This window comes from Sciurus carolinensis, chromosome 1 (genome assembly GCF_902686445.1).
Source record: "Sciurus carolinensis chromosome 1, mSciCar1.2, whole genome shotgun sequence".
NCBI classification, from domain to species: Eukaryota; Metazoa; Chordata; class Mammalia; order Rodentia; family Sciuridae; genus Sciurus; species Sciurus carolinensis.
In genome coordinates this window covers 120,763,816-120,771,075 of record NC_062213.1, presented here as the reverse complement: position 1 = coordinate 120,771,075, position 7,260 = coordinate 120,763,816, and the positions used below count along the sequence as shown (strand labels likewise).

General features: G+C 41.8%; 1 long non-coding RNA gene across 2 annotated transcripts; it reads right to left on the bottom strand.

The window, feature by feature from the left end:
- Positions 1-581: 581 nt before the first annotated feature.
- LOC124964511 (uncharacterized) lies at positions 582-3,521 on the bottom strand. 2 transcript variants are annotated; one of them, XR_007104986.1, is made up of 5 exons: positions 3,418-3,521; positions 2,321-2,464; positions 1,251-1,341; positions 933-979; positions 582-639 (listed from the first exon to the last, which is right to left on the bottom strand). It is a non-coding gene; the product is annotated as an uncharacterized LOC124964511 (long non-coding RNA). The 2 variants fall into 2 exon arrangements; XR_007104985.1 differs by lacking the exon at positions 3,418-3,521 and having other exon boundaries at positions 2,321-2,772.
- Positions 3,522-7,260: the final 3,739 nt, after the last annotated feature.

Genomic DNA, 7,260 nt, shown 5'->3' with positions numbered 1-7,260 from the left:
GGAAATATAATAAGCAAAGTTGTTTTACTTAGTACACTATTTCCTGGAAAATACACACCATTTCAAGGAAAAGAAAAGTTACATGTGATGCAAATTTATTATTGGCCTGGTTCTGTTAAGACTGGTAGAAGTAACACCTATTTCAAAGCAGCCTTGATCTCAAGTTGATAAATTAGCACAGAAAACATGATACCTACATGCAAAACAGTGAGAGCAAGGAAACGACATGGCTATAAATACTCAAGCTCTATACCTGGTCAAAGAAAAAGATTCTATGATGGTGCTGGCTTTCAAAGATGAAATCATGCAGATGTGAGCAGAGAGGACCTAACTCTGCAATCTGAAAGTGAACACGGCTTACTAAGCAGTTGACCCGAGATGATGCTGGCATTTTCCACTGCAGCCACCTCAGCTCTCACGCGCCACTCACTCATGTACTGTACAAATGTGTAACCTTGGTGAACCGAGCATCCAACTATTTTCCCATACTTTGAAAAAATGACTTTAACATCAATGTCCTTGGCAATGGCTCTGTTTAAATTGAAACCAAATCCCAGGAACTGATGGATTTGGTGTCATTCTTGATGACATTGTTAGTCTGGGTGTTGTCGGTCATGGTTGGCTCAGCTTTTTAAAACCCTTAAACAAAGAAACAAAATAACACGGTAAAATAAACAATTAGATCCACTGGCTATTTCTAAGTATGGTAGCACTTCCGAATTTAGTTTTAAGGTCTTAAAAACTCATATTTATTTATTTATTTATTTATTTATTTTTTATTAAGCACATACATTCTGCCAGATATCTATAGTACCTATTTATTGAAAGAAACTCTTATGCTGAAACTGAAATGTTGCAAATACACTCTGTGACAGATGGTGATGTGTTTGAAGCAGGCTCTGTGACTGTGAAGGGTACAACCGTTTCCTTACCTTCAGATTCTTCTTCGCTTGTTGGAGAATACCGTGTGTCCTGGTCACTGAAACCACAAAAGGGTCCCACAAAGCAGGAATTACCACTTGGGCCCTAGTTGCTGGACGTGTGTCTTATAAAGGACTTTCTTCTGTCCCCTCAGTCATGGTCTCTTGCTGACCCTTCCCTCCCTCTCCCTCTGCATCCGCAATTACTCATGGCACAGGAGGGTTGGGTCCAGTGCATCACACTCTCCCCTCCCAACATTCCTGTGCCACAAGTGGGGCATGTGCAAGACCACCCTTTCCTCTGCTGCTCCACGGCTCAGGGGCACCTACGTTGGTTGATGATGAAATTCTCCATCCTCCTCTTGTCCTGCTGGAGGGATTTCAGGCACTCCACTGTGCTCTGAAGGAGTTCCGATTCACCCTGGGGAAGAGGGACAGGCTCTCAGACAACACTCTGCAGACCGAATGTACACTGTGCTTTGTGGTTCCTACAACTGGAAGCAGTCTACAGTCTTCTCAACACTCCCTAGCCTGACTTCTCTCCATTACAGCATCTCAATTGTCCAGATCAGAACAGTTGATATAGAGACCACAGGTGGGATTGCTGAGAACCTCAAAGCCTCCAATCAGACTAGCACAGGCCTACATTCCTGTGGTCAAAGACACCCTGACCCCAGACCTGTAGGAAACTCCCAACTGTGAACAAGACCTCCAACTCAGCCCTTGTACAAGTTTTATCTCGCCCTATCCATACAGGACTTGGAATTTCAGAGATACTCTGCCTGGGACACAGGGCTGCCCGGAAGACGTACATAACAGCAACATCAATGTGGAACTTGAAACTGGGGAGAGGACCTAGAAACTAGTCCATCCCAGGGCTGGCAATTAAAGCCAGCCTATTATTGAACAATTCCTTAGGGGGTCTGCATTTCCCCAATACTGGCAAATATGACCATTTCAAAGGTGTGTTGGGATTCTAGGATATGACCAAAAGGAACTGCAGGCTCATAGTGATATCCTCTCATCTTTTGACCAAGCAGCCCGGACTGGAGAAGCTTCCAAGGCCCCTGAATTTCAGCTCAGTCAAACTTCAGAATTTTTGGAAGTAGACACTTATGGATTACCAGGGTGTCTATGTCTGTGTCTCCATGTTTTTTTTTTTTTTCCTTCTCTTTGAATTATTATCTTGGGCATTGGGGTGTGAGGAGGAAGTAATGTAATCAGAGCTTCACTGACAGCAGCCACTATGCATCAGGTGTCTCCCTCAGGATGTTCCACTAAAGTCCAGCACTTTCTAACAATTCATGTGGCTCCTCACCCTCAGAAACTCTGGAACTGAGAATACAGAATCTTATGGGGCAGGAGAACAGGGCTTGTACACAAGATGAACTGCCTCTTACCACATTGCTAGGTGGCCCAGGGCCAAGGAAGCTTGGTAAAGATGCTTGCCAGAACATGGTCAAGAGGGAGGCTGCCTCCTCTAGAGTGTGGTGCAGGGCACTGGTGCTGCTTCGTAGCTCAAGGACACGTTTGTTGCCCGGTTCCTATGGGAAGGGGAAGGTAGCCATGGACATCACTGAAGCCTAGATATCTCAGGGCTCAGGACACTAGACCTGCACAAAACTCAAACTTCCTTTGCAAGTGAGACACAAGCATGGGCTGCTTGAACCCTGGCTCATCCCTCTGAGGTCCCAGGACTGAAGTGCAGCTCCCTTTACCTGGAATGCCTATGTAAGGCTGACAAAGCTCATTCCCATGTCATGTCCTCTATGAACCTATTACCTGCCTGAAAATAAAAGACCCTTCTGCATCAGTGTACTCAAGGCACAAGATGTGGCTTCTCACACTGGGCTTGTGGCCCCTCAGTTGCTTTATCAACAGGGACCGTGTCTTGCCCTGGGGTGGGGGTTCTTGGAGGCAAGGCTGTGTCTATACAGCCATGGGTCTCTGGTGGCTGAGAGAGCAGAGCCACTGGCCCTTGTCATCGCTCAGCAGAGAAGCACACTGAGAAGCACTGTAGACTGCTTCCCTCCCATTGCTCCCTGGTAAAAAAGAAATCCTGTGGTAGCCAGGTTCTTACTCTTTCTATACACCAGGTCTTTATGGATGCAAATCCCTCAGTATCTGTCCATCTGATTCATTTTAATCTGTCCACATGAGCCAGCATGACGGTAATAATAATAAACTATCAGAGGGTGCTGATTTCAACACCACATGGACAGCAACACTTAACAAATGCTCTACTGAGGATGGTGACAACACTGCACATACATCTCTGTGGCTCTGAGGGAGGATAGCTAATTGGCCTTATCTACAACAGAGTAGAACTTAGAATGAATCAGGAGATAGGGAAGCAAGGGCATGGTTAGAATAATTGGAAGATGCTTTCTCTGTCACTGGGAGATGCAGGCCACAGAAATAAATGTGGAGAAGGAAGTACAATCAAGGACAAAGGACACAAAGAAAGGGTGAACCCAAGAACTGCATGTGTGACTACCTCTGAGCTCTGAGTTTCAAGGCCCAGGAAGTTGCATGTGGGTCTCAGGAGAGACAGGCTCTTTTGGGCCAGCTCTTTCCCCTGCTCAATCTGCTCTCTGAGAGACTATAGTCACCAATAAGACCTATGACATGTTGTGCATGCTTCTTGGCAAAGGATCCATCAGTAGCAGCACCCGCCAGCTTGGGAGAGTTCTTTTTTTTTTTTTTTTTTTTTTTTTTTACATAGGGCAATGATGTTTATTTTTTTCCCTTCCCCCCCACCCCTCCCACCCTCTTCCCTCTATACAGTCCTTCTTTCCTTCATTCTTACCACTCTCCTTATCCCTAACCCTAAACCTAACCCTAAACCTAATGCTAACCCCTCCCCCCCCCCATTATATGTCCTCATCTGCTTATCAGCGAGATCATTCGTCCTTTAGTTTTTTGAGATTGGCTTATCTCACTTAGCATGATATTCTCCAATTTCGTCCATTTGCCTACAAATGCCATAATTTTATCATTCTTCATTGCGGAGTAATAGTCCATTGTATAAATATGCCACAGTTTCTTTATCCATTCATCAACTGAAGGGCATCTAGGTTGGTTCCACAATCTGGCTATGGTGAATTGAGCAGCAATGAACATTGATGTGGCTGTATCTCTGTAGTATGCTGATTTTAAGTCCTTTGGGTATAGGCCAAGGAGTGGGATAGCTGGGTCAAATGGTGTTTCCATTCCAAGCTTTCTGAGGAATCTCCCACTGCTTTCCAGAGTGGCTGCACTAATTTGCAACCCCACCAGCAATGTATGAGTGTTCCTTTTTCATCACATCCTCGCCAACACCTATTGCTGCTTGTATTCTTGATAATCGCCATTCTAATTGGGGTGAGATGAAATCTTAGGGTAGTTTTGATTTGCATTTCCCTTATTACTAGGGATGTTGAACATTTTTTCATATATCTGTTGATTACTTGTACATCTTCTTCTGTGAAGTGTCTGTTCATTTCCTTAGCCCATTTGTTGATTGGATTATTTGTATTCTTGGTGTAGAGTTTTTGAGTTCTTTATAGATTCTGGAAATTAGCTCTCTATCTGAGGTATGGTTGGCAAAGATATTTCCCACTCTGTAGGCTCTCTTCACATTTCTGATAGTTTCCTTTGCTGAGAGAAAGCTTTTTAGTTTGAATCTATCCCAGTTGTTGATTCTTGCTTTTATTTCTTGTGCTATGGGAGTCCTGTTAAGGAAGTCTGATCCTAAGCCAACAAGTTGAAGATTTGGACCTACTTTTTCTTCTATAAGATGCAGGGTCTCTGGTCTGATTCCGAGGTCCTTGATCCATTTTGAGTTGAGTTTTGTGTAGGGTGAGAGATAGGGGTTTAATTTCATTCTATTGCATATGGTTTTCCAGTTTTCCCAGCACCATTTGTTGAAGAGGCTATCTTTCCTCCATTGCATATTTTTGGAACCTTTGTCTAGTATGAGAAAATTGTATTTATTTGGGTTTGTGTCCATGTCCTCTATTCTGTACCATTGATCTACCTGTCTATTTTGGTACCAATACCATGCCGTTTTGTTACTATTGCTTTGTAGTAGAGTTGAAGATCTGGTATTGCAATACCCCCTGCTTCGCTCTTGCTACTGAGGATTGCTTTAGCTATTCTAGGTTTTTTATTCTTCCAGATGAATTTCATAATTGCTTGCTCTATTTCTGCAAGGTACATCATTGGGATTTTAATAGGAATTGCATTGAATCTGTATAGCACTTTAGGTAGTATAGCCATTTTGACAATATTAATTCTGCCTATCCAGGAACATGGGAGATCTTTCCATCTTCTAAGGTGTTCTTTAATTTCTTTCTTTAGTGTTCTGTAGTTCTCATTGTAGAGGTCTTTCACCTCTTTGTGAGATTGATTCCCAAGTATTTTATTTTTTTCGATGCTATTGTGAATGGGGTAGTTTTCCTAATTTCTCTTTCTGAAGATTCATCACTTATGTATAAAAATGCATTGGATTTATGAGCATTGATCTTGTAACCTGCTACTTTACTGAATTCACTTATGAGTTCTAAAAGTTTTCTGGTGGAATTTCCAGGTTCCTCTAAATATATAATCATGTCATCAGCGAACAGGGATAGTTTGAGTTCTTCTTTTCCTATTTGTATCCCTTTAATTTCTTTGGTTTGTCTGATTGCTCTGGCTAGAGTCTCAAGGACGATGTTGAATAGAAGCGGTGAAAGAGGGCATCCCTGCCTTGTTCCAGTTTTTAGGGGGAACGCTTTCAGTTTTTCACCATTTAGAATGATATTAGCCATGGGTTTATCGTAGATGGCCTTTATAATGTTAAGGAATGTTCCCACTACCCCAATTTTTCTAGTGTTTTGAGCATGAAGGGATGCTGTATTTTATCGAATGTTTTTTCTGCGTCTATTGAAATAATCATGTGATTCTTAACTTTAAGTCTGTTGATATGGTGAGTGACATTTATTGATTTCCAGATGTTGAACCAACCTTGCATCCCTGGGATAAAACCCACTTGATCGTGGTGCACTATCTTTTTAATATATTTGTATGCGATTTGCTAAAATTTTGTTGAGAATTTTTGCGGGAGAGTTCTTCATTCCTGGAGGAGCATCCAAATCCAGCTCTAAAAAGAAAACCACAATAAGAAAGGATCTGCTGTTATTTTTTTTTATTTTTATTTTATTGTATTTTTTTTGGATTTGCTGTTATTTATGATAACATCCTCAGTTCCTGCCAATACAAGAGACAGTGAAAGAGCCCAGGATCAAGAAAGGCAGCCTTCAAAAATGCAGGGTGGTTCAAGTTCATAGAGACCTTTGGGTTTCTTTAATTTTATGATCTTTCTTACATCACTGCATAATGATAAACTTGCCAAGGGACAAATTTTGTCTTTATCGATAAGTGGGCTATTTAGGTCAAGTATTATTACAAATATGAAAATTTTTCTGGGTAGAAAAGGCACAGACAAGTAAACCAGCTGGATAGAGAGCACATTTAACAATGGAGGAACTACAGGGCAATGATGCAAACAGAGCAACAGCACAACTGCGGTAAGAACGAGAAGAAAGGCAGTCAGAGAAGATTCAATGAATAGGACTGAAGGCTTTGCGGCACACAGAGAAAATTTTCTGAATTCACATCACACACTCACAGAGGACCAACAGTGATTTGCACTAAGAATTTTCCTTCATGCCGTCCAAGCCCTTTAGTTGTCATGTTTACCACTGAACTGGTGACAATGACAGTATCTAAGTCAGGAGAGAAGAAAGAAGAGCTGTGGAGGACCAGAGTTAGAGAATTCATGCCAATATTCCAAACTGAAGAGAAAGAAACTGAATCTAGGGAGTGAAGACAATCACAGTGATAAGAACACCTCCAACACTGCACAAATCATGCACCGCCTAGTCTTGACCACACGAGATCCAAGGCAGCAGGACCTCCCTCTCATATCGTCAGCATACATACGCCACATGAAAAAGCCAACAAACCACTTAGATAGACACGTTCCTATAATTCAGAACAGAAAATGTTTCTTTGAAGGACAGGTATTCCAAACAAATAAAACTTCCAGCTTAAAAACTTCTAAAGTATAATTTTATGAATCGATTTGAGTATAATGTCCTATGTGCCATCAAGTACAATAATTTGTAGTGAAACTTAAATATGCACAAAATCATACACACACACAGATATAAAGGTATATGTAAAAATATTGATCAAGGGCTGGCACACAGTTCAATGCATGCTTGCTTACCACACAGAAGGACCTGGGTTCAATTCCCCTGTACTAAGAAAATAATTTAAAAGCTGATCAAAATGTGAAGTATCACCCAAAAAAAAA